This window comes from Lepisma saccharinum, chromosome 28, assembly GCF_977018435.1.
Source record: "Lepisma saccharinum chromosome 28, izLepSacc3.1, whole genome shotgun sequence".
Taxonomy (NCBI): Eukaryota; Metazoa; Arthropoda; class Insecta; order Zygentoma; family Lepismatidae; genus Lepisma; species Lepisma saccharinum.
In genome coordinates this window covers 35269526-35291953 of record NC_139256.1, presented here as the reverse complement: position 1 = coordinate 35291953, position 22428 = coordinate 35269526, and the positions used below count along the sequence as shown (strand labels likewise).

Below are 22428 nucleotides of genomic sequence, written 5' to 3'. Positions count from 1 at the left end.
TCGATGTTTTACGCCAACACTCTATGTTGAATTTATTGTAAACACAAACTTCGTGGACTATAACTAGAATTATGATTCATTTGGGAAGAAAATGTCTACTAATGAAATGCTATGACAATTTGGTGGAAAACCTAAAAAACAAAGCTTCCCATGAATATTGACCAATACTTTCACGTGCAGTGTAAAGATCAAGCAGGGATAAACGTAATGGAATACTTATGTTATATTGTATTTTTGTTTGTTTGATTCTGTAAGATTTTTGCATGTTAAGTGGTAGAGCAACCACAAGCTGAACTTCGCCCATGAATAAATAATTTCTAATTTCTAATTAACTCACTGCTAAACCGAGAACACGAGCATGTAATGTTCACTGAAATACAAGATGAAGAAAGAGGGATATTGTTGGAACTCGAAATAGAAGAAGACAAGATAAGCTACCTAGATATATTGATGAAAAGGAAGAGAGGACAAGAAATTGAAACCGCTTGGCATCAGAAGAAGTGTGCAGCAGGGGTATTCTGCCACAAAAGAAGTGATGTAAGTGAGGTGACAAAAGGAAATTTTATAAAGAATATGGAGGACAGAAATAGAAGGGAAAATAAATAGCCTATGGAAACAGCTGGAAAAGAATGTCTACGAGAAGGGGGATAGACTGGACATAAACAGAAGAAGGAAGAAAATTGGCAGGGGAGAAGAGGAAGAGGAAGAAAAAGAGAGGTGGTTTGGAATAAGGAGTATGGGAAAGACCACAGAAAAGATATGCAAAGTGCTTAGGAAAGTGGGCATTAAAACTTACAGGAAGGGAGGCCGAAGCATCTTAAAAATAGCGAAGAATGCAAACAAGAAAAAGGAAAACAGAGAAAGGAAGGGATTATCTACGAAGTGAAGTGTAAAGTGTGTACATAGGAGAAACGAAAAAGAGACTGAAAGACAGGTTGAAACAACATAGGGATGATGTACGACTTAAGAGAGAGAGAAATGCGATATTTAAACACACGAAAGAAACAGGACATGACATAGAGTGGGATGAAGGGAGAAGAGAGTACTAGTGAGAAAATGGAAGGAGACCAAGGAAATAGAGAAGAAAGGAGATGAAGACACAATGAACTGGAATGGGGAACTGAAGATAAACAAAGAATGGAAGAAGGTGTTAGAAAGAGTGGAAAGGACACGAGCGAAAGAGGAGAGAAGACGGAAGAGGAATGAAGAAAGAAATGAAAAAGAGAGTGAGATAAAGAGTCCAACCACTTTCCAGATGAAAGGAAATTTTCAGCTAAATCGCCTGTCAGGTGAAAGCATAGTCGACAAGGGAAGGCCACTTGTTGGAATGTTCCAGAAACAACTTTATAATAATCTTGTGGAACTTTTCTAACGTTACCCCCACACCCCCTATACGCCTACATGGCGTGGTGCTAAGCACAGGGGAACACTTTACCTTTTTACCTGGAGGGGAGTGATTTTTATGTATATATATATATATATATATATATATATATATATATATATATATATATATATACGTATATATCTTCCTGTTTTGTACCTTGTTTCATTTGTACTTGGTACAAGACCTTGCTAGAAGGTTGAAACGTTAAGTTTCATTTATGTTTTAAAATAAAATAAATTTCTGCCTTGGTCAGCGTATTGAGTTTTTCTTATTAGGGGTGTCCAGAACACGAAAGTTCCCGGTAGGACACCACAGCAACTTGTCGCCTGTGTATAACTAAATTTTATAGGCACATAAAATTGATGCACTTCTCGAACAAATTCCTGTTGTTTCTGTGACCTTTCAACTCCTTCAAAAAACAAATGTTAAATGCCAATAGTTCCAGTACGGGACAATTAACTTTACCTGCGCAGTCTTCTAAAGTACCGTTTTCCTCTTGATCTAATTGGAGATAATACGGAAGCATGAACGCTGTGATAACTTAGAGGAACAGACTGGAAAGTGCGTGAAATCAGCGAAAATGGCAGAATTGTTTGTTGTGGAATTTCCAAAGTGGCCTTCACTCTTGTTGCATCCGGATGGATATTTCCTGCTGCTTGAGCAAATGCTGGAAATTCCAGAACCAGGTAGCAAAAGAAAATACGTCAGCTGTCATTTGAAAATTTCTAATTTCAAAAGAAACTCGAATATGTTCTAGTGCATGACAGGCGAGTCGAAATCGGGAACGTCTCAAATATCTCTAACATGCGTCAAGTGAAAAATTACCAGTGTCATATTTAGGTATTAGGACAATGCTGCACCTGTGACGTACTACGAAACCAGTCAGCCATCTTGAAACGTTGGGAATGAGGAGTAGTGGTAGTGCCCGGGTTCTAAGCCCTCATTTGGGGCTCGAATCATCATGTGGGGCTCAGTGTTGCCAACTCACCCCACGAAAATTTCACCAACTGATATTTTGAAGCCTTTCATGGTGTATGTTAACCTCACAAGCAGTGTTGCCAACTCGGGCGAGGCGTAGCTTTTTATGGTGTATGTTAACCTCACCAGCAGTGTTTCCAACTCGGCGTAGCTTTTCACGGTGTATAATTTTTTAGCTTTTTTTTGTGTGTGAGTGTACATGTGTTCGGGCGAGGCGTAGCCTTTTACGGTGTATTTTAACCCCACTAGCCTCAGCGTACATGAGAGTTCTGAATTTTTTTTTGAGACTCGAATCATCATTTGAGGCTCGTCGTAGCTTTTTATGATGTATATTTTGAGGGCACAGAGTTGGCAACACTGTGGCCTATTACTGTAGTTTTTTATGAGGGACCTATGTGCGCCCAGTGTTGCAAACTCTGTGGGCCCTTGTCGTAGTTTTTTATGATGTATATTTTGAGGACAGAGTTGGCAACACTGTGGGCCCTTACTGTATTTTTTTATGAGGGGGGTCTATTGCCCTCTGTTTACATCTGGCAACACTGCCGTAGATTTTCTGACAGTGTTGTCAACCTACTGGGTTTTTCACTGTAAATTTTCATTAAAGGGCCTGAGGAGCCCATGTACTTTTATGTTTGGCAACACTGTTGGGGGCCTAGTGTTGGCGACCTGTGGGCCCTTACTGTAGCTTTTTATGAGGGGGGTTTATTGTTTTTTTATTTTATATTTGGCAACTCTATTGGATGTTTTTTTTTTTTTGAGGCTTGGGTTTTGCCAACCTATTCGAAGAAAATTCCACTATATGATCTTTCACTGGCTAACCTAACCTACAAATAGGAATTGGCAGCACTGAAGAGGCTCGAATTATTATTTAAGGCTCGAATCATCATTTGACGCTCGAATCATCATTTGAGGCACGAAATCATTATTTGATGCTCGTCGGTATTGCCAACCCACTTCACAAAAATTCCACTATATGATTTTTCACAGGCTAAGCTAACCTACAAATAGGAGTTGGCAGCACTGACTTATAAACCCACTGGGTCCTCTTGGCATGTTTTTTCATGATGTGTTGCTAGGCTATTGGGCATCTTGGCGTATACAATGTATATATTTTGAGGGGGGGGTTATGGCTTTTTATGCTGTACGAATACTGGGAGCTTGACAGTGACAACCAACAGAGTAGGTAAACCTACATCCAGGAACTGGCAACACTAGTTTCTGACAGTGAATTTGAAATAAAATATTAAACAAAATACATGAGTAAGCACTGTGGGTATTTTTTTTTTAAAAGAAGAAACGGACAAATAGTACCAGTGTTGTGCCCCCAACTCCAACTGGGCAACTGGGGGAAATAATTGTACAACAATTTGTACCTAATTGTACAATACTTGTACCTAATTGTACAACATACATATACACAGACATAAAAGAGAGAGCCTTCCCGTAACTTACTTCATGTACAATTTATATGATTTTACAACTGTGAAAAGAAAGCATATGTGTTCTGTATGCACACATTTATTCTTATTTTTCGAAGTTGAATGAAAGCACATGTTTTTACGTTCTCGTAATACTAACCTTGCTCCACTGATTTTAAATTGCTTCCATCCGCTTTTTTTTTCTGTGTTATTTCCGTATGCACGCAACATTCGCTTTCAATAGTATAATGAAACACAGAAGGAGTGTTAGTATAGCAGGCTCCGAGTTTACAATTTATTAAATTAAACAATAATTTATGTAAGAATATACTTGTACTTACCGAACACAAAATAATAAAAGCACATGTGAATGTTTGCGTGTGTTCATGTTATATGACGACTGAGTAAAAAAATAATGTTGACTCCCCGAAAGATAAAGTTCCTAGTTCGACATCAGATGCATGCAAATTTTATGTTTTGCTCTCCAAAATCTTGATTTTATGTTTGTGCTATTTGTCATACAGCAGAGGAGGAGGAGAAAGAGGGGGAGAGGAGAAGAGGGGAGAGAGAGAGAGGAGGTACTATCAGCGCCATCTATTAACAAACAATAGAAATAAAAAGTAGGTCAAACTTTTTCAACACCCAAACATTTTAAACGTCCTCGCGTAGTAATACGATCTAGCTGAAGACGTTTAAAAGAGTACTCTTAGTCGACGAAGCTAATTGCTAGGGCCCTTATATTACTAAAATATTCTTTAATTTGCATATTTTTCATACCGCCATATGTTGTTCTAGTTGACTTCTTCCAAAAAAATGCTAATTAGCGAGAGTTAATTAAGCAAGGCAAGTAAAAGAAGCAAAATAGAACAACATATGTGCCGGCGTGAGAATATGTAAAAATTCGATTCAGAGGTGGATCGAATTAAAATTGGGGGATATTTTGCATTTTTTCCCTATAATGTACAAAACATTTACCGTACATAATTTTTTCCATTTACAACAGTATAAAATAAGAGGAATGTGTGACAATATCCATATTAACCTATCCGCTTACCATTTAAATGCCAATTTTTTTGCCATGAAATACCATTTAAATTTGGCTATCTCCCGTGAAGGTTGCACAGCAAGACAAAATGTCAAATATTGTTTAAACTATCCAAGCAATTTAAGTGAAAATTTTATATATTGAAGTGGAAGTATAGTAATAAGTATGCACATATGCAGTTTACTTGAAAGATAATTAGAAACTCACCTAATAAATTTGATCACACACATCTTTGCATTCCATTTCCATTCCTCAACCTTTTATATTTTTCCTGCCACAGCCACCTCTTCCTCACTTTCACTATATTCTTCAATTTCACTAACACAAAATGAACCCCCGTGTTCATCTCCCGTTCCAAAATCCACATTTTCCTCTTCATCGCTATCGAAAAGCAACTTTTCAATTGCAGAATCATCTACAACATTCTTAAGCAACATGTTTGCAAGACGTAACAATTGAAGGTTTGTTTACATAAGAAATTACTGAACAAAACACGCTTGAAATGGTATGAAAAACTTAGCAGCCCAAACATACACGTCATAGATTTGAAAGATCATACAACCTCTGCCATCTATTGAATGAAAAAGAAACTACGTGATGAAAATCGGGAACCCGTCGATTCGATGACTAGGTAAGTGGATGGGTTAATTAGGAAGGTATGTTGAATGCTAGGTTAGCTAATTGCGTTTTTTTACAGCTTCACTGTATAGAGGGAGGATGGAAAAAAAGGTTCTACGGAAACTGACGCTCTTAACAATATTGTACGCCCGTGAAAATTACATATAAATAAGACTTAAGCGTATTATCTGCTTTCATGTCAGATTTTACCAACCTGTGAGCTGTAGTGTTTAGGTGACAAGCGACCTGCTCAAATATGATACTGTTGACAATATTGTACGCCCGTGAAAATTACATATAAATAAAACTTAAACGTATTATCTGCTTTCATGTGAAATTTTACCAACCTGTGAGCTGTAGTGTTTAGGTGACAAGCGACCTGCTCAAATATGATACTGTTGACAATATTGTACGCCCGTGAAAATTATATATAAATAAGACTTAAGCGTATTATCTGCTTTCATGTGAGATTTTACCAACCTGTGAGCTGTAGTGTTTAGGTGACAAGCGACCTGCTCAAATATGATACTGTTGACAATATTGTACGCCCGTGAAAATTATATATAAATAAGACTTAAGCGTATTATCTGCTTTCATGTCAGATTTTGCCAACCTGTGAGCTGTAGTGTTTAGGTGACAAGCGACCTGCTCAAATATGATACTGTTGACAATATTGTACGCCCGTGAAAATTATATATAAATAAGACTTAAGCGTATTATCTGCTTTCATGTGAAATTTTACCAACCTGTGAGCTGTAGTGTTTAGGTGACAAGCGACCTGCTCAAATATGATACTGTTGACAATATTGTACGCCCGTGAAAATTATATATAAATAAGACTTAAGCGTATTATCTCCTTTCATGTGAAATTTTACCAACCTGTGAGCTGTAGTGTTTAGGTGACAAGCGACCTGCTCAAATATGATACTGTTGACAATATTGTACGCCCGTGAAAATTATATATAAATAAGACTTAAGCGTATTATCTGCTTTCATGTGAGATTTTGCCAACCTGTGAGCTGTAGTGTTTAGGTGACAAGCGACCTGCTCAAATATGATACTGTTGACAATATTGTACGCCCGTGAAAATTACATATAAATAAGACTTAAGCGTATTATCTGCTTTCATGTGAGATTTTGCCAACCTGTGAGCTGTAGTGTTTAGGTGACAAGCGACCTGCTCAAATATGATACTGTTGACAATATTGTACGCCCGTGAAAATTACATATAAATAAGACTTAAGCGTATTATCTGCTTTCATGTCAGATTTTGCCAACCTGTGAGCTGTAGTGTTTAGGTGACAAGCGACCTGCTCAAATATGATACTGTTGACAATATTGTACGCCCGTGAAAATTACATATAAATAAGACTTAAGCGTATTATCTGCTTTCATGTCAGATTTTGCCAACCTGTGAGCTGTAGTGTTTAGGTGACAAGCGACCTGCTCAAATATGATACTGTTGACAATATTGTACGTATATTGTATTGTATAGGAGACTAGAAGCATATAATTTGGCGAAAAAAAAACCCAAGTAAGGTCATAGAGAATAGTTAAAAAAAATGAACAATTATATTTTGCATTGCACAGCATTGGATATTAAATAACATACCCCCAAAAAATCTCTGCATTATGCGTTCTGTAAAAAATTGCCCTACGTGCCAAACTGCTGTGTCAAGTAAACATTTTCAAAGGCACTGTCGTACTTGTGTGCCGGGAAAACAAATATGTGCGACCAAACTGTGCTCTAAGTGTGGAAAAAATATTTCTATTGCCAACTTCAAGCGACACCAGCTTACTTGCAAGAGCACTGGAACATCTCTACCGCAACCTTCCAAGCGAAAGGTAGAAGTAACCTCCCTCGATGCATCGCCACCTGCCAAACGCGTCAAGCTGGCGAAGAAAGCAGACCGATTTGCGTTTGAGCATTTATTAGAAGACTTTAACATAACATCAGACAGCTTCTGCGATGTGCGTAGTTTTCTGGAGAGCGAGCGAGCTAAGATAATATTCATCCTCAACGATGCATTGGCCACACACTCCACTAAATTCTATGCTGTGCTATGCTGCAAGTATAAGAAACCGTCTGATGAAATATATAAATTCTTCCATGCCACAAAAGCAAAAACACTGCATCAGGTAGATGTCACTGACCTCGACAGCATCTACGACAAGTTTGTCGAGGAGCTTGTGGCAAAGCACGAGGAGCATCAGGCTGAAGGCTCGGGCGGTTCGCTGTGTGGCGACCCCCACGAACTTTGTCTGAAACTTAACAAATTCCTGCCACTGGCAGGGTCTAGCTATATTGCCCTGCCACCCGAGGTTGAAGCAAGGAAAGCTGTTCTCAATATTCAGAACAAAGACACCAAATGCTTCCTCTGGTCGGTGCTGGCAGCGTTGCACCCCGTGGACTGGAAAAATCATCCGCATCGCGTTGGCCACTACAAGCAGTATGAGTCGGAACTGGAGGATGCAATTGCCGGGATTGCCTACCCTGTAGAAGTCTCGCATATTCGCAAGTTTGAGGTTCGTGCTCGTGACTTGTTGGGCCTGCAATTAGCCATCAATGTTTACGGTCTTACCGAGAACAAACATGAGGTCCACCCCATCCGGGTGAGCAACGTGAGCAACAACAACGAGGCACGAGAAATCAACCTCCTGCTCATCAAGGATGAGACACAACACCACTACACCCTCATTCGCTCGCTCTCCCGGTTGGTGTCGAGTCAACGGAGCAAAGACAAAACCCACATAGAAGTTTGTCGCAGGTGCTTGTCTATATTTCATAATCGAGAACAGCAGGATTACCAGCGCATCAGAGGTCCCAACATCGCTGCCGAAAAGCTCGCTCGCCACATGCGTTACTGCAGTACCAACAAACCTGCACCTATTCTGCCCGATCCTGATGAGACGGAAAAATTTAGCATGCAGAGCGCCATGGTAGAGCATCCTGCCATCATTGTAGCAGACTTCGAAGCCTTCCTCGAACCCCTCTCCACCTGCTATCCCGATCCCGAAGTTTCTTCCACCACCCCTTACCAACTCCACGAGGCCTCGAGTTACGCCTACGTTGTGGTGCGGCGAGACCAACGTGTTGCCCCCGAGCCGTATGTCTATCGCGGTCCCGAACCGGTCAAGCACTTCTTGCAGAGGATGGTAGAGGAGGCCCAAAAGATAGGAAAGGAGTTGCTGTCCCCCAAGCGCATGCGACGACTTTCTCCTGAGAATAAGCGTAGGCACGAGGAGGCAACCAACTGCCCTGTTTGCAACTTGGTCTTCACCGACGATAACAGAAAAGTGCACCACCACGACCATTATGGTACTGGTAGCTACATTGGCCCGTGGTGCAACAGGTGTAACGTGAGAGCCAGTGACCCGCGCTTCATACCGGTCTTTTTTCACAATGGCTCGGGATATGATTTCCATCACTTGGTCACACATCTAGGGTACGACAATGCAAGAATCAATGTCCTGGCACAAAACGAGGAGCGTTATATTAGCGTCAGCAAGTGGGTGCCGATCCCCGCCGACTCAAAAAGCAGGAGCATCGAGCTTCGGTTCCTCGACTCTCTGAGGTTCCTCCAGGCAAGCCTGGATGCTCTTGCTGGGAAGCTCAGAGACGACCAACTAGCCATTACCACATCAAGTTTCCCGAACTTAGATGTCGCACTCATTAGACGTAAAGGGGTCTACCCCTACGAATACGTCACCGACCCTTCCAAGTTCGAAGAAGAGTTGCTGCCTCCCCAGGATAAGTTCTACAGCCAGCTGAGAGGTTCAGGTATTACCGACGAGGAGTACAAGCATGCTCAGTCTATGTGGGTCAAGTTGGGTTGCCGAACTTTTGGTGATTACCACGATGCATACCTGAAGCTTGATGTGATGCTTCTTGCCGATGTGTTCCAGGCGTTTCGGGCGACTGCGATAAACATTTACAACCTGGACCCTGTATATTTTTACAGCCTTCCTGGACTGGCATGGTCGGCCATGCTCCTGCTGACTAAAATTAAACTTTCACTTATCTCCGATATTGATATCATGCTTTTCATCGAGAGAGCTATCCGGGGCGGCATGGTCCAAGTGTCGCAACGCTTCGCACACGCCAACAATCACCACATGGCCACTGGTTACGACCCCTCCCAACCATCAAGCTACATCATGTACACTGATGTGAATAATCTTTATGGGCACTCCATGATGCAGCCACTCCCAACAGGACAGTTTGAGTGGGTTGATCCTTTATACCACGACATCGAAAAAGAGTGCGATGAGTTTGGGTTTTTTGCCGAGGTCGACCTTGACTTCCCCGAGAAGCTGCAGGATACATTCTGTGACCTTTCGCCTGCTCCGGAATTCAAGTGTCCACCTGGCTCGGATCAACCGAAGCTCGTCATGGACTTGGAGCCCAAAAAGCGTTATGTGCTACACTACCGGAACCTCCAGTGGTTAATGCAGCAAGGGGTCTCGGTCAAAGCAGTTTACAGCGTGCTCTTGTTCAGGCAGTCTCCATGGTTGAAGCCGTACATCGAACTGAACACCAAACATCGCACTGCTGCCACTTCGGAACTTGATCGCGATTTTTTCAAATTAATGAACAATGCGGTATTTGGGAAGACCATGGAGAATGTGCGAAATCGCGTTGATGTGAGGTTGGTGACGAAGAAAACACAGTGTCGTCGACTTGTTGCAAGCCCGCTGTTCAGGTCTCGAACAATTTACAACGAACAGATGTCTCTGATTCACATGAACCGGGGCGAGGTGCTACTCAACAAGCCCATCTATGTGGGAGCTGCAGTTTTGGATCTGAGCAAGTTGTGCATGTTCGAGACATATTACGACATACTACGTGCACACTACAACCACAATATCTCGCTCCTCTACACAGACACAGACAGCTTGGTGTACCATGTTCGCACGGCCGATGCGTATGGTGATATAGCCAAAGTTCCAGCTCTTGTCAAGCTCTTCGACAAAAAAATACCCGGCAAACTCAAGGACGAGAAAGACGGGGATGTGATTGTGGACTTTGCTGGACTTCGTGCCAAAGCCTATGCGATCCGGGCTGAGGGTTTTGTAACAAAAAAGGCAAAGGGTGTAAGCAGGCAAGTGGTTCGGGAGCACCTCAAGTTTGAGGATTACCTCGAGTGCCTCAGAACAAAATCGCCCATTCTACAAAAAGAGCATCGTATCCAAAGCGTCGATCATGTGCTTACAACTAATATTGTCAGGAAAGTTGCTCTGGATGCACACGACGACAAGAGGTGTATTCTTGAATGTGGGGTCCATACACTTCCGTGGGGCCACTATCGCCTCCAAACTAGTAAGGCCTGCCCAGAGTGTAACAAAAAAAGGCAAAGGGTGTAAGCAGGCAAGTGGTTCGGGAGCACCTCAAGTTTGAGGATTACCTCGAGTGCCTCAGAACAAAATCGCGCATTCTACAAAAAGAGCATCGTATCCAAAGCGTCGATCATGTGCTTACAACTAATATTGTCAGGAAAGTTGCTCTGGATGCACACGACGACAAGAGGTGTATTCTTGAATGTGGGGTCCATACACTTCCGTGGGGCCACTATCGCCTCCAAACTAGTAAGGCCTGCCCAGAGTGTAACAAAAAGTAATAGGCAATGCGAAAAGAAAAAAACAATTTTAATTTACTTCCACTTCCTCGATTACATGCATGCATTGCACAGCAAAATTAAACTTCTGGAAACTGCTAATTGCAATTTGTACTTGTGTATATAAAATTCCACATTTCTTATTGTGTGCTATTTTTTTAATTTTTTTTTGTATCTAAAACTGTTCAGTCACTCTTTCATTCTTGACGTCATACACAAATGTTTTCTCTGCAATAAGAATGACACTGCACAGAGTATCTGCAGGCAAGGCGTCGTGGAACTCGCATACGATCTTGATGTTGGTACGATCGTTAACAACCACCTGTTTTCTTTTAGATGTGTTGATGACAAACATGGGTCTGCGAGCTATGAACTCGTCGGGGTTGTAGTACACGTCCATATTGCCGGAGGTCACTCTCTTGTAAGCTGTGTACGCCTCGTAAAGTTTCAGGTAATCGTTGTTCGTAATGTTTAAGTTATAATTCTCGCGTGGAAAAACTTCATTCCTTCCATTTTTGAGGTAAACATTCTTAATTTTGCAATTATCAAACTGGCTAGAATCTTTCTCTTGGTTATTATCTTTCCCCGTCTGGAAGAGCACAACCGCAAACTCAGGCATATCGTACCGGATGCTGTTGAACTGCGTAGTAACATCAAATTCAAAATGGCTGCCGGAAGCAGGTTTCTGCACACACTGGTAACCGTAAAATTGGATGGGTACTTGGGGGTTCTTCAAGATGTCGGCTTTGTACTTGAGACCGTAATTAGATTCGTATTCTACCACAGGCATGCGCAGCTCCATGAACTGGATGACGCACTTGGCAGCGTCGGGTAGTGTGTTGGCAACTGCTGTACCGTCTGCACCCAAGGTGCTGTAACGCATCAGCACATCGTTGTCGTTGGCGCTTCTGCGAAAAGTGACGCGTAAACCACCCTTCCACATAATCTCCGTGTAGTCGGAGAAGAAGCCTGGAAGCAAGCGCATGGGAAACAGTACTGTGTGGCTTTGAGTTTTGATTTTTGTACCTGCTTCGAATCCCCCTGCCTGGTAGTATGCTGCATCGGTCTTGGAGAGCTTCAGTGTTCCCACAGGTGTAGAAGTAATCCCGGGGTAGTCAACCCTATCGATGACGGTGCCATGCTTTCTAACTTCCACTTGCGAGAACAGATGCGGTACAAAATTGTCCACAAGTTTTAAATTTGCATTGGCGTTAAATGCTTCCCCGTTGTCTCTCTTCACCACATCAAACTTGATATACAAATCAGCTCTGTGAGGGTGAATGAACCCATCCCCAACGTCCACATCGTATTCGATCTCCCTGTTCGGCTCGTTCAAATTGGCGAACGTGCGGCGATTGGGTGGAAAAGATTGCAACTCGTAACTTTCGATTTGCTCCATGATTGTTATTTATTATACGTTAATCTCCACGACGGCGGTGGTAGTAGCTCCGGCAAAATTCACCACCTCATTTTTTTCGTTTGTCACTGCCAATTCTATGTTGTCTATGCGATTACGAGATATAGGGAAGTATATCGGTGGTGAGGGTGTGTAGATAATCGGTTCCATGAATTCAGAGTTTGGTTTGAACGTAGCGATGATACCTGTTTGCTTGTGGCTGCCTGGGATACCATCCGAGGATTTGGTGATCATGCCTTCTGCCACATTGCAATGTATGTTCAGAGTCTCGATGGCTAGAAATTTAGGAATGTTGGCACCGATGTGCTTGATGCCAGGTTCGAGCTTTGTGTTGTTCTCGAATCCCAGAAGCTCTCCAACAGTGCCTAGGTCTATTGTTTCCGTAGCAGACACAATTTCAACTCTGTGAGTTACAGAATTTTGAGATAGCAGTACATTTCTTGGCAATTGGGCTTGCAAGGTAGACAGATTGTACTGTCCTGGCATGATAACTATTTTTTCATTTCCAACAGTAATTTTGTTATTGTGCTCCGTGACATTGGGTATCAGGTACATGCTGTAGAATGCACGAAGAGCAATAGATTTAGGATAGATGATGTCGTCATGCAACGCGAGTTTCAAGACCGAAGTCTCGCTGGTGAGATGGAACACTCCCATGGTGTTTTAGGTACCACAATGCTTTCTGAAAATGCTCCACTGAGGGGTTATTTATTTTAGACATGTATGCGAGAACGGAAAGGCATAGGTGGCCGCAGTTAACATCGGTGAAACCCTGGATGCGTTCGTCATTGTAGTAGAGGTTGGCAACACTGAGATACTTCACCAACCTGGCAGGCGGTGTGCCACCGAACGAATCGAAAACAAATGCTTTGTCATCGTCAATTTTGAGGTAGCATATCCAATGTGTACCAGGATTTTTGTAACTGTCCAGGTTGACCACGCCATACTCCTTTTTCTTCACAGCAGAGGGTAGAGAATCGGACATGAAAACACCCCTAAAGTTCCTTATTCCCAACAGTTCGATCAGAGATTCAATATCGAAGTTGGACAGGGCTTCTTCTTTTTTTTATATTTCTTCAAAGCATCGAGGTTGTTTTTTCGCTTTTTGGTCACACCTTTCCCCTTCTTTTCCATAGCCAGGTTGTGACGTTTCTGTTCTTCCAGCTCGGCCTTGTTCTTTTTTGCATCGATGACGGTTTTGGCAATGGCAGCACTGCCTCCTGCCAAGCTGCCCACTGCACCCAAAGCTGCCAAGATGGCCGGAATGCTGAATATGAAACCTCCAATCTTCTGCTGCTTCCGCGAATGCTGCAACTTTTTCAATTGTGGAGTGCTGAGCAGCAATTTCATTCCGTGTCCTTTAGACAAGCATGAACGTTTCTTCTCGCGTTGTTTCTTGGTGAGTAACCCATCGAGGGCACCCAGCGTTTTCAGATTCGAATATGGTATCTGGTACACGACGCCCTTGGCCTTCATGATGTAATTTTTTTTTTTACGGTATGTTATTTTATATATGTTCAGAGATTTTTTGTTTTCCCTCCCGTGTAATTTTTTTACGGTGTGTTATTTATATATACTTTGCAGCTATTAAACAAATTCGATTATGTGCTTTGTTTTCTTACCAAGAAGTTCTTTTGTCCCCTTGTACACGATTCGAGTTGTGTTCTCGATTAAAATGGATAGCTTCTCGTCGGATAACATGCTAGCGTATCGATCTGGTAAAAATAGACTGTATTGTCCGTTGAGCAACAGACGTACTTTAGGACCAAACTGGGTTGCAACAATTGAACCAGAAGTTATTGCATAAGGTTTGTCCACTTCCAATTCCTGAATTTTTATATATTCGACTGACAAATTTAGCATTTGTTTTAATGCCTGGACGTCACTAATTTTTTCACTCATATCGAAGAAATATTTTTTTTGGTCTCGTAGATTTTTTACAGTGTGTTATTTATAGAAAAAAATTTCGGCATTGCCTAATGCGATCAGGTGATCGATGATCCTACTGGTTTCTGCATTTGAAGCGTACCAGTTGTCTGTATATCGTCTCCTCCCCTGTCTCCACTCGTGAAGTTCGTCCATCTTATCAGCCAATTTTTCATCAGCAGCCCGAAAAAAAAGCATAGGGAGAAGAAGAAGATTTCACACCGCTTATTTTTCTCAGATGATCCAGAAGTAGCATTTCACAGGGCAAGCGAAATTGTGGTGTTATTTTAACTAAATCAATAAGCTTTTTAACATCCTCGTGACTATCGTCGAAAGTAAATATAAATATTTTGTATAACACTTCTGTTGGTAAGTCTGTTATATGCGTAGACATTTTTTTACTGTATGTTATTTAATTACAGCCCCCACCCCAATTTTCGTTTTGTATTCATGGCAATGGTCGTGCCCAATGCTGCAACCCGTTCATCCAGCGAGGCGTCTCTGCTGACGAGTCTCCCGAACGCGGCATGCTCCAATTTTCTATCAGCATCGTGACGCGCATCTAAATTCGTATATGTGTTGTAAGCAATGTCGTGATCCTTGCATGCAGCATCCAGCAGATTTACCCCCTTGTCTCCTCTCTCCAGTCGTCGTTCGAGTTTGGTACCCGGTCCGCAGTATTGGTAACCTGGTAGGTGCATCTCGAAGGGTAGCTTGTTGATGATGTCGTTCACGAGACCTCGACCCTCGGCCACATTCCAGAATTTGGGAGGCAGGGTGTTGATGATTTTGATAAGGTAACCTATACCTTTGTTGTCGTTGACAATAAAGTTGCTAAGCTTGGTGCTAATCATGTCCATGATGCCCACCTTCTCGTTGTGGAAGTTGCGATTGCCTGCATTTTCTTCGCCTGCGATAACCAGCAATCGATCTACAAGCTTCCTTACGTCGTCTACCCAAACAAACTCTTTAGGTAGGGTATTGTAGAGTTTGACACCGCTGCCAGTCTTGAGCTGGTTCCATATTGGCTTGATGAGGTTCCTGTATTTTTCTCCACTGTTTGATTTTACGCGATTCTGTGTTGCATCGTTGTTTTGGTACAGGGCATCCGTCATGATTAAAATTTCTGTGTAACTTTGGTAATCCTCGTCTGTGTAATCTTTAGGTTGCTTTTTGGTGATAAGTTCCCACAGGCCCACAGTGCCAGGATACCTAGTCCAGCTGTTCTTCTCGCCCAAATTAATTTTCACGTCGTCACCTTCGAACGTAACTTTTGACTTTCCAATTTTCCAAACCACACCCTCGTTAAGTTCCACAGAGGGGTACAATCCAAACACCTCGTCCTTTTCAAATTTCCCAGTGCTCAGGTAATCTCTCGCCAACGGACCTAATTCAACTACCTTGTCCGAAGAGGTACTGCCTAGAACCTGACGTCTCAGAGGTGCAGCTCCAAGTTCGAACGGGGTAGTGTGAATACTGGATATCGGTGTAGGCACAGCATAATTTCGAGCAGCAAGTGGCACGAGCTCGTTGATTAAATCTTTATTTTGCTCGGTAACATCTTTGATGTCTTTACCTAGTCCACTTATAGCATCAATAATAGGTTGGTCCTGTCGCTTTTTCTCTTCGTAAATTCCGCGATTCTCTGATTTCCAACCCCTGAAGCGTTTGGCCAGGTAGTCGCGCAGCTTCAAGTTGTCGTCTGCGAGTTTGCGTTTCATTATTTGTTATTTATAATACGTCAAGACGTTTCTTGTAACGTCGCAACGTTTAGAAAGTTGTTTATTTTGTTTCTGTATTTTCCGTCATTGGGTTTCCTCGTCATGTCTATCGTGGCGAATCCGAAATCATCTTGATTCCAGCATGAAGAGCAAAATTTGGAAAACTGATTGTAGTTCATGTCCCCGCCTACATAATCATCGTAAGCATGTTTTAAATTGGTGTGGTCTTGACGAAACAAGCAAATAAAATTAGCGTTGTCTCGGAGAAGCTGCTTGGGAATTTTAGAAAAAGTCTGAGCAAGGTAGAAGCAGTCCATGCCTCTGTGCCGCCCCTGTGTAAAAAAATTGCGAATTTCGTTATGGTTCTCCAGGATGACATCGTCGAAGACCACCACCGAATTTTCATGGCAGCAGTCTAGTGGCATTACTTCGGAGGCAAAAGTAGCTATGCTCAGCCCTTCGTACAGTTTTGTCAGCTGTTGATATTTTGCTTGCTCCAAACTTTTGGAAAAAACATACAAGTGCCTGTTCTTCCAATCTAACCAGTCGGGAGCAAGAAGAAAATTATCAATAAGTAAAGTTGTTTTCCCACACCCTGAAGGTCCGACAATAAGGCAGCGAATGTTGTCCGGCAACAGTTCGCCGTTTTTTCTAGCCTGACGCTCCGGGGGAAAATCTGGTAGTCGCCTCACCACATCCCAAGCACCCGTTACACAATCACCTCGTTTGCGTCGATCCAATTTTTTTCCTCGAGTCCCAACCATTTCACCAACAGTTTGTCACCTTTTCTACGTAATACTTTTTCGATAAGATACGTATTGGGGTATTTTGTTTTAGAGAGTTCCTCCTCGTAGAATCGCCCTTTCAAAATTTCGTCGCGATTATCTTTTATTATATACGTGTGACGGTTACCGGGTAACAATCGAGCAACAGTGAAAAGTTCCGTACTCCAGTTTTTGGTAAAGCCTTTTTCAAACATGCGCTTAAATTTACTAATTCTTACTTGGTCTCCAATTTTGAATTTCGGTTTTTTGTTAGTGGGCCGGTACTTGGGGCAATAAACAGTAGAGATCAATTGTGCCTCATCAGACTTGCTGACATCGGCAGGCTTCATGCGTATCGTGCTATGCAAACTGTGATTATAGTCGTTTACGAGTTCCGGAAGCACATTGACCCACTTGTGGTTACCTTGAAGCGTGAATCGTTTCCACATGCGTGTTTTGAGAGTACGGTTAAAACGTTCCACTATGCTGGCTTTGATGTGACTGAAAGTCGAGTAATGTTGAATATTTTGCTTCTGAACAAACTGTTGAAATATCGAGTTGTAAAATTCCTTTCCGTTATCCGTTTGAAGAAATCGAGGTCGCCTGCCACTTTCATTGAAAATAGTTTTGAATGCTTCCATTACGCACACACCTGTTTTAGCCTTGAGGGGCAAAGCCCACGCAAATTTTGAAAATGTATCTATAACAGTAAGAAGATACTTGTATCCTTTGTTGATTTTATGTAAATTTTTTAGGTTGCCGCTACTCATTTCCACAAGGTCAGCCTGCCAAAGGTCATCCACGCCTTTGGTCACCACCGCCAGTCGTTTGTAGTTTCGTCGTGCAGGTTTATGAAGCTCGTTCACGATACCCTGCCTAGACATGGCGCGAAAATAAGAATATAGCCTGGATGGGATTTCTGGCTGCAGACAATGCTGGGTTTTCTATATACAGCTTGTCACCTATTTCTATGTCGATAATTTGAGTGGCATCTTCGGCATAGGCAGTCTCGCGACTTTCGGGGTGTGTGAAATCGACCAGCTCAACTCCTCTTATTTTAGGCTCATCGCCAATGTTCGTCACGGTCATGGTTGGGTAGTGGGTTGCGTGAGGCAAAGACCAGTAGGAAACCTTGACGAACTGAAGTGTGCCAGCGAGGAAAAATTGATGATAGGCTTTTGCAGGAGTCAACATGTAGAGTTTGTAACCTGGATTGAAAGGGGAGGAGAACTCTCTGTTTGGTATGCTGTACAGTTCGATGACAATCGTAGACTTGAGATTGTCGAGTGTTTACGTTGGTTCGAACCTCAGTCTCCACATCCTCCAATCTGCCGTTTACCGATTCCAGGTGTTCCTCGATAGCATGAACAACAGTGTCGTAGTTTGGTTTGATCTTTACATCGACAATAAGGCTCTTGAATTTTTCATTTAAGTCATGTAGTTGGGTGCTGAAATTAGCTATAGTCGATTCCTGACTTGCCTCGATACTCCCAATTTGCTCTTTCACGCTTGCAATAATCTGCTGCAGGCTTTCTACAAGCGTCAACTTGGAGCTCTGTATTACAAGGTCGTGGACCTGGGTTCTAATTTCCGCAAACAATTCATGCAGCTCGGTGATGTTCTGGTTGGTAGGTAAAGTCGCGACAGACCCCCGTATCGATTCAATTTCGGATTGGATGTTTTTGATGTCGTCGGATTTGAGTATTCGGTTGAGAGTTCTCTTCACGTTTTTCAGTTCCTGAGAGGTAGGTAAGGTGGCCACCGTGTTTTGGAGCGATTCCAAAGCTTTTTTCACCGCGTCCAACTCGGAGGCATCGGCAGCAGCACGTATGCCTTTTTGCAGTTGTGTTATGTCATCCTGGGTGGGGGTAGATTGCTGCAGGGTTTCCAACTTAGTCTGTATGTCGTCGATCAAGTGATGGAAATGAGACAACCCGGATTCTGCATTCAGATTTTCCAGTTTGGCGATTTGCTGTTGAACGTTGGCCAGTGTATCCCTGATGCCCGGCAGTTTGGTTTCCAGCTCATCGTGAACGTTCGCCAGATCATTTCTAATGACAGCAAGTGCATCCTCAATATGGGTTATGGTGCCTTGCAGCTTCCCGAAATCCTCGTAGGTCTCAAGTTGGAGTTTGATGTTGGCCACGCTACGGGCAATGGCGTTCAGTTCGCTAGACGACGGTAAATTGTCGATAAAATCCTCCAGTGTTTGGAGTTTAGTTTTTACTTCGTTGATGGCCGCATGCAAAGCGTCCGTTTGTAGCTCAGCCTTGATGCTTTCCAACGTAGGGATTTTAAAAGATTGAAACTGATCGCGTAATTTAGCAATACTAGCGTTCACGCGATCGTAGTCGTCTTGTGTTTTAATGCTCTGGATGATAGTTTGCAGTTCGGTCTGGATGTTGCTTGTTTGGTCCTGCAACCGTTGTTTCAGCTGTTCAACGTCTGAGGTTTGCGTTTGTTGCAGCTTCAGAAGTTCGTTCTGCAGATTGCCCACACTCAGTGCCAGCTTGTCGAGATTGTCTATCGACGCAAGGTCCGTGTATTTTTGCAGCAGCGATTTTAGCTCTGCATCAATCTTGAGTACAGGGTCCAGGCACTGAGACTGCAAGCTGGCTATCTCGGTCTGGAGGCTGGAGTTGAGCGTGGACTGTAGGGCCTGCAGGTCGCTTCGCAGCTTTTTAACCCTGACGTCGAGCATGAGAAGCTCGTCGCCATGGTCGTCGCGTTTCGTGTGGCCAAAAATATCGTTAGGCATTATTGTTATTTATTATAGGATAGCTAATTTTCATTTCTATGAAAAGAGGGATGAGTTTGTCGTAGTCGTCCAAGAGCTCTATATACAGACGATCGCCAGCAGATACATTGTACGTGGTGGCACTGTTCATCCTATCGTGTTTGATGCGATAGATGTTCCTGCCAGAAGAAATTTTGGCCTCTCCTTTATTCTTGGGATTCATGTCAAACTGCAGTTTGCCGGAGATGGGGAACTGGTAATAATTCAAGTTGTTGTTGAATATGTAGAAAGTCTTGCCCACATCCTCGTCGTACTGGGTCAGAATGCTATTCAAGTGTATAATCAACAAACCGTTGAGTTTAGATAATAGGGAGGGCAACAGGTCCAAGCTCGCAGGTGGCGACGGTGCACTTTGGGCGAATGCCTCCATAGCCTGCTTCCTGAAGCCAAACAGGTTCATAGGCATTGTTATTTTATTTTATATTTAGCGATTCGATTTCGAGCCTCAAATGTTGATTCGAGCGTCAAATGATGATTCGAGCCTCAAATAATAATTCGAGCCTCGTCAGTGCTGCCAATTCCTATTTGTAGGTTAGCTTAGCCAGTGAAAAATCATATAGTGGAATTTTCTTCGAATAGGTTGGCAAAACCCAAGCCTCAAAAAAAAAAAACATCCAATAGAGTTGCCAAATATAAAAAAAAACAATAAACCCCCCTCATAAAAAGCTACAGTAAGGGCCCACAGGTCGCCAACACTAGGCCCCCAACAGTGTTGCCAAACATAAAGGGTACATGGGCTCCTCAGGCCCTTTAATAAAAATTTACAGTGAAAAACCCAGTAGGTTGACAACACTGTCAGAAAATCTACGGCAGTGTTGCCAGATGTAAACAGAGGGCAATAGACCCCCCTCATAAAAAACTACAGTAAGGGTCCACAGTGTTGCCAACTCTGTCCTCAAAATATACATCATAAAAAACTACGACAAGGGCCCACAGAGTTTGCAACACTGGGCGCACATAGGCCCCTCATAAAAAGCTACAGTAATAGGCCACAGTGTTGCCAACTCTGTGCCCTCAAAATATATATCATAAAAAGCTACGACGAGCCTCAAATGATGATTCGAGTCTCAAAAAAAAATTCAGAACTCTCATGTACGCTGAGGCTACTGGGGTTAACATACACCGTAAAAGGCTACGCCTCGCCCAAACACATGTACACTCACACACAAAAAAAAAGCTAAAAAATTATACACCGTGAAAAGCTACGCCGAGTTGGAAACACTGCTGGTGAGGTTAACATACACCATAAAAGGCTACGCCTCGCCCGAGTTGAGCAACACTGCTTGTGAGGTTAACATACACCGTGAAAGGCTTCAAAATATCAGTTGGTGAAATTTTCGTGGGGTGAGTTGGCAACACTGAGCCCCACATGATGATTCGAGCCCCAAATGAGGGCTTAGAACCCGGCCACTTCCACTACTATGAGGGCCTATGACCGTTCATGTGTATGTAAAGTTATCTAGAAAATCCAACTGTGAAACCAGTTTTCATTTATTTGTAGTCTCTTAGACGTTACCATACACCATTACAAAAATGCACAAGATGGATACTCGTTATTCTGCCTGGTAAATTTTGTCTTTAGGTTGACCAATGGTGGACATACAGGCTTTCCCGTCTGGTATTAGATGTCTGGGAAAAATCCACTTTTCTATCAGTTGTTCTTTGCTTTTGTAAGCATATGTGCACAACTCCATTCTTGACGCCATTTTTATACAAACCAGAAAATCAAAGTAACTTACTCAACCGTAGCATTTCAATATAATGTTGTTTTGCAACTTCTACAAGCTCTGTATTCAGAGGCGCAACCACGAATTTTTGTTTGGGTGGGGGACAAGTACCAGTATAAACGTACCAATAATAATAATAATAATAATAATAATAATAATAATAATAATTTTAATAAAAATAATGCTAATATTAATAATGTTATGATAATATTATTCTTATTAATTTGCTTTATTTTACTTCGCTTCTTGTGCCACTTTTGGCTAATTTGCGAAGATGGGGATGAGTGATGAAATTGATGAATGGACATTCACAAACAACCATACCCGACCGGGATTCGAACCCGGGACCCTTGGCGTCGCAGCGCGATGTGCTAACCACTTTTTTTTTTTTTTTTTTTTTTTTTTTTTTTTTTAATAAAAGGAAAGCCCCCTAAGCGGAAGCTTCCCCCATCACATTCACTCATATCATTTCTATTTCAGGACTTTTTCAGGACAGACAATCACAAATACCCATGCCTTACCCGGGACTCGAACCCGGAACCCCTGGCGTTGTAGCGCGCTCTGCTAACCACTTCGCCATGGAGGTCGACACCACTCGGCCACAGGGTCGGGCCTGGTGATGAAATAGATGAATGGACACTCACAAACATATGCCCAAGCCGGGATTCGAACCCAGAACCAACATTATTACCCTCTTAAAATATGCAAAAGGGAGGTAGAAGTTGGTGCTAAAGCATTTGTGTTCAAACAAACTATTTGAATTATTTTTTTCAACACGTTCAATTTCACATTAATAATGGAAAACAAACACACAAACTAATTTTGAAAGACAGGAAATGCTTGATAAATGCATTCCAAATATCATTCTTTTTTACATTAACATGTATAACTTTGTAGCGACAGCCACTGTGGTGCAGCGAAAGCCGCTGACTTTTGCTGCCACCTAACGGGGGGAGAAGGAACTTTTTCCGCCTTACCAGACGCGAGGGATTTGACCCCTGGAAGCAGGGGTGAA

At 42.5% G+C, this 22428-nt stretch overlaps 1 protein-coding gene across 6 annotated transcripts in view; it reads right to left on the bottom strand.

Moving 5' to 3' along the window:
* Positions 1–22428, bottom strand: part of LOC145980801 (echinoderm microtubule-associated protein-like 2) — a 631445-nt gene that overhangs the window by 266009 nt on the left and 343008 nt on the right. The window lies entirely within an intron of this gene.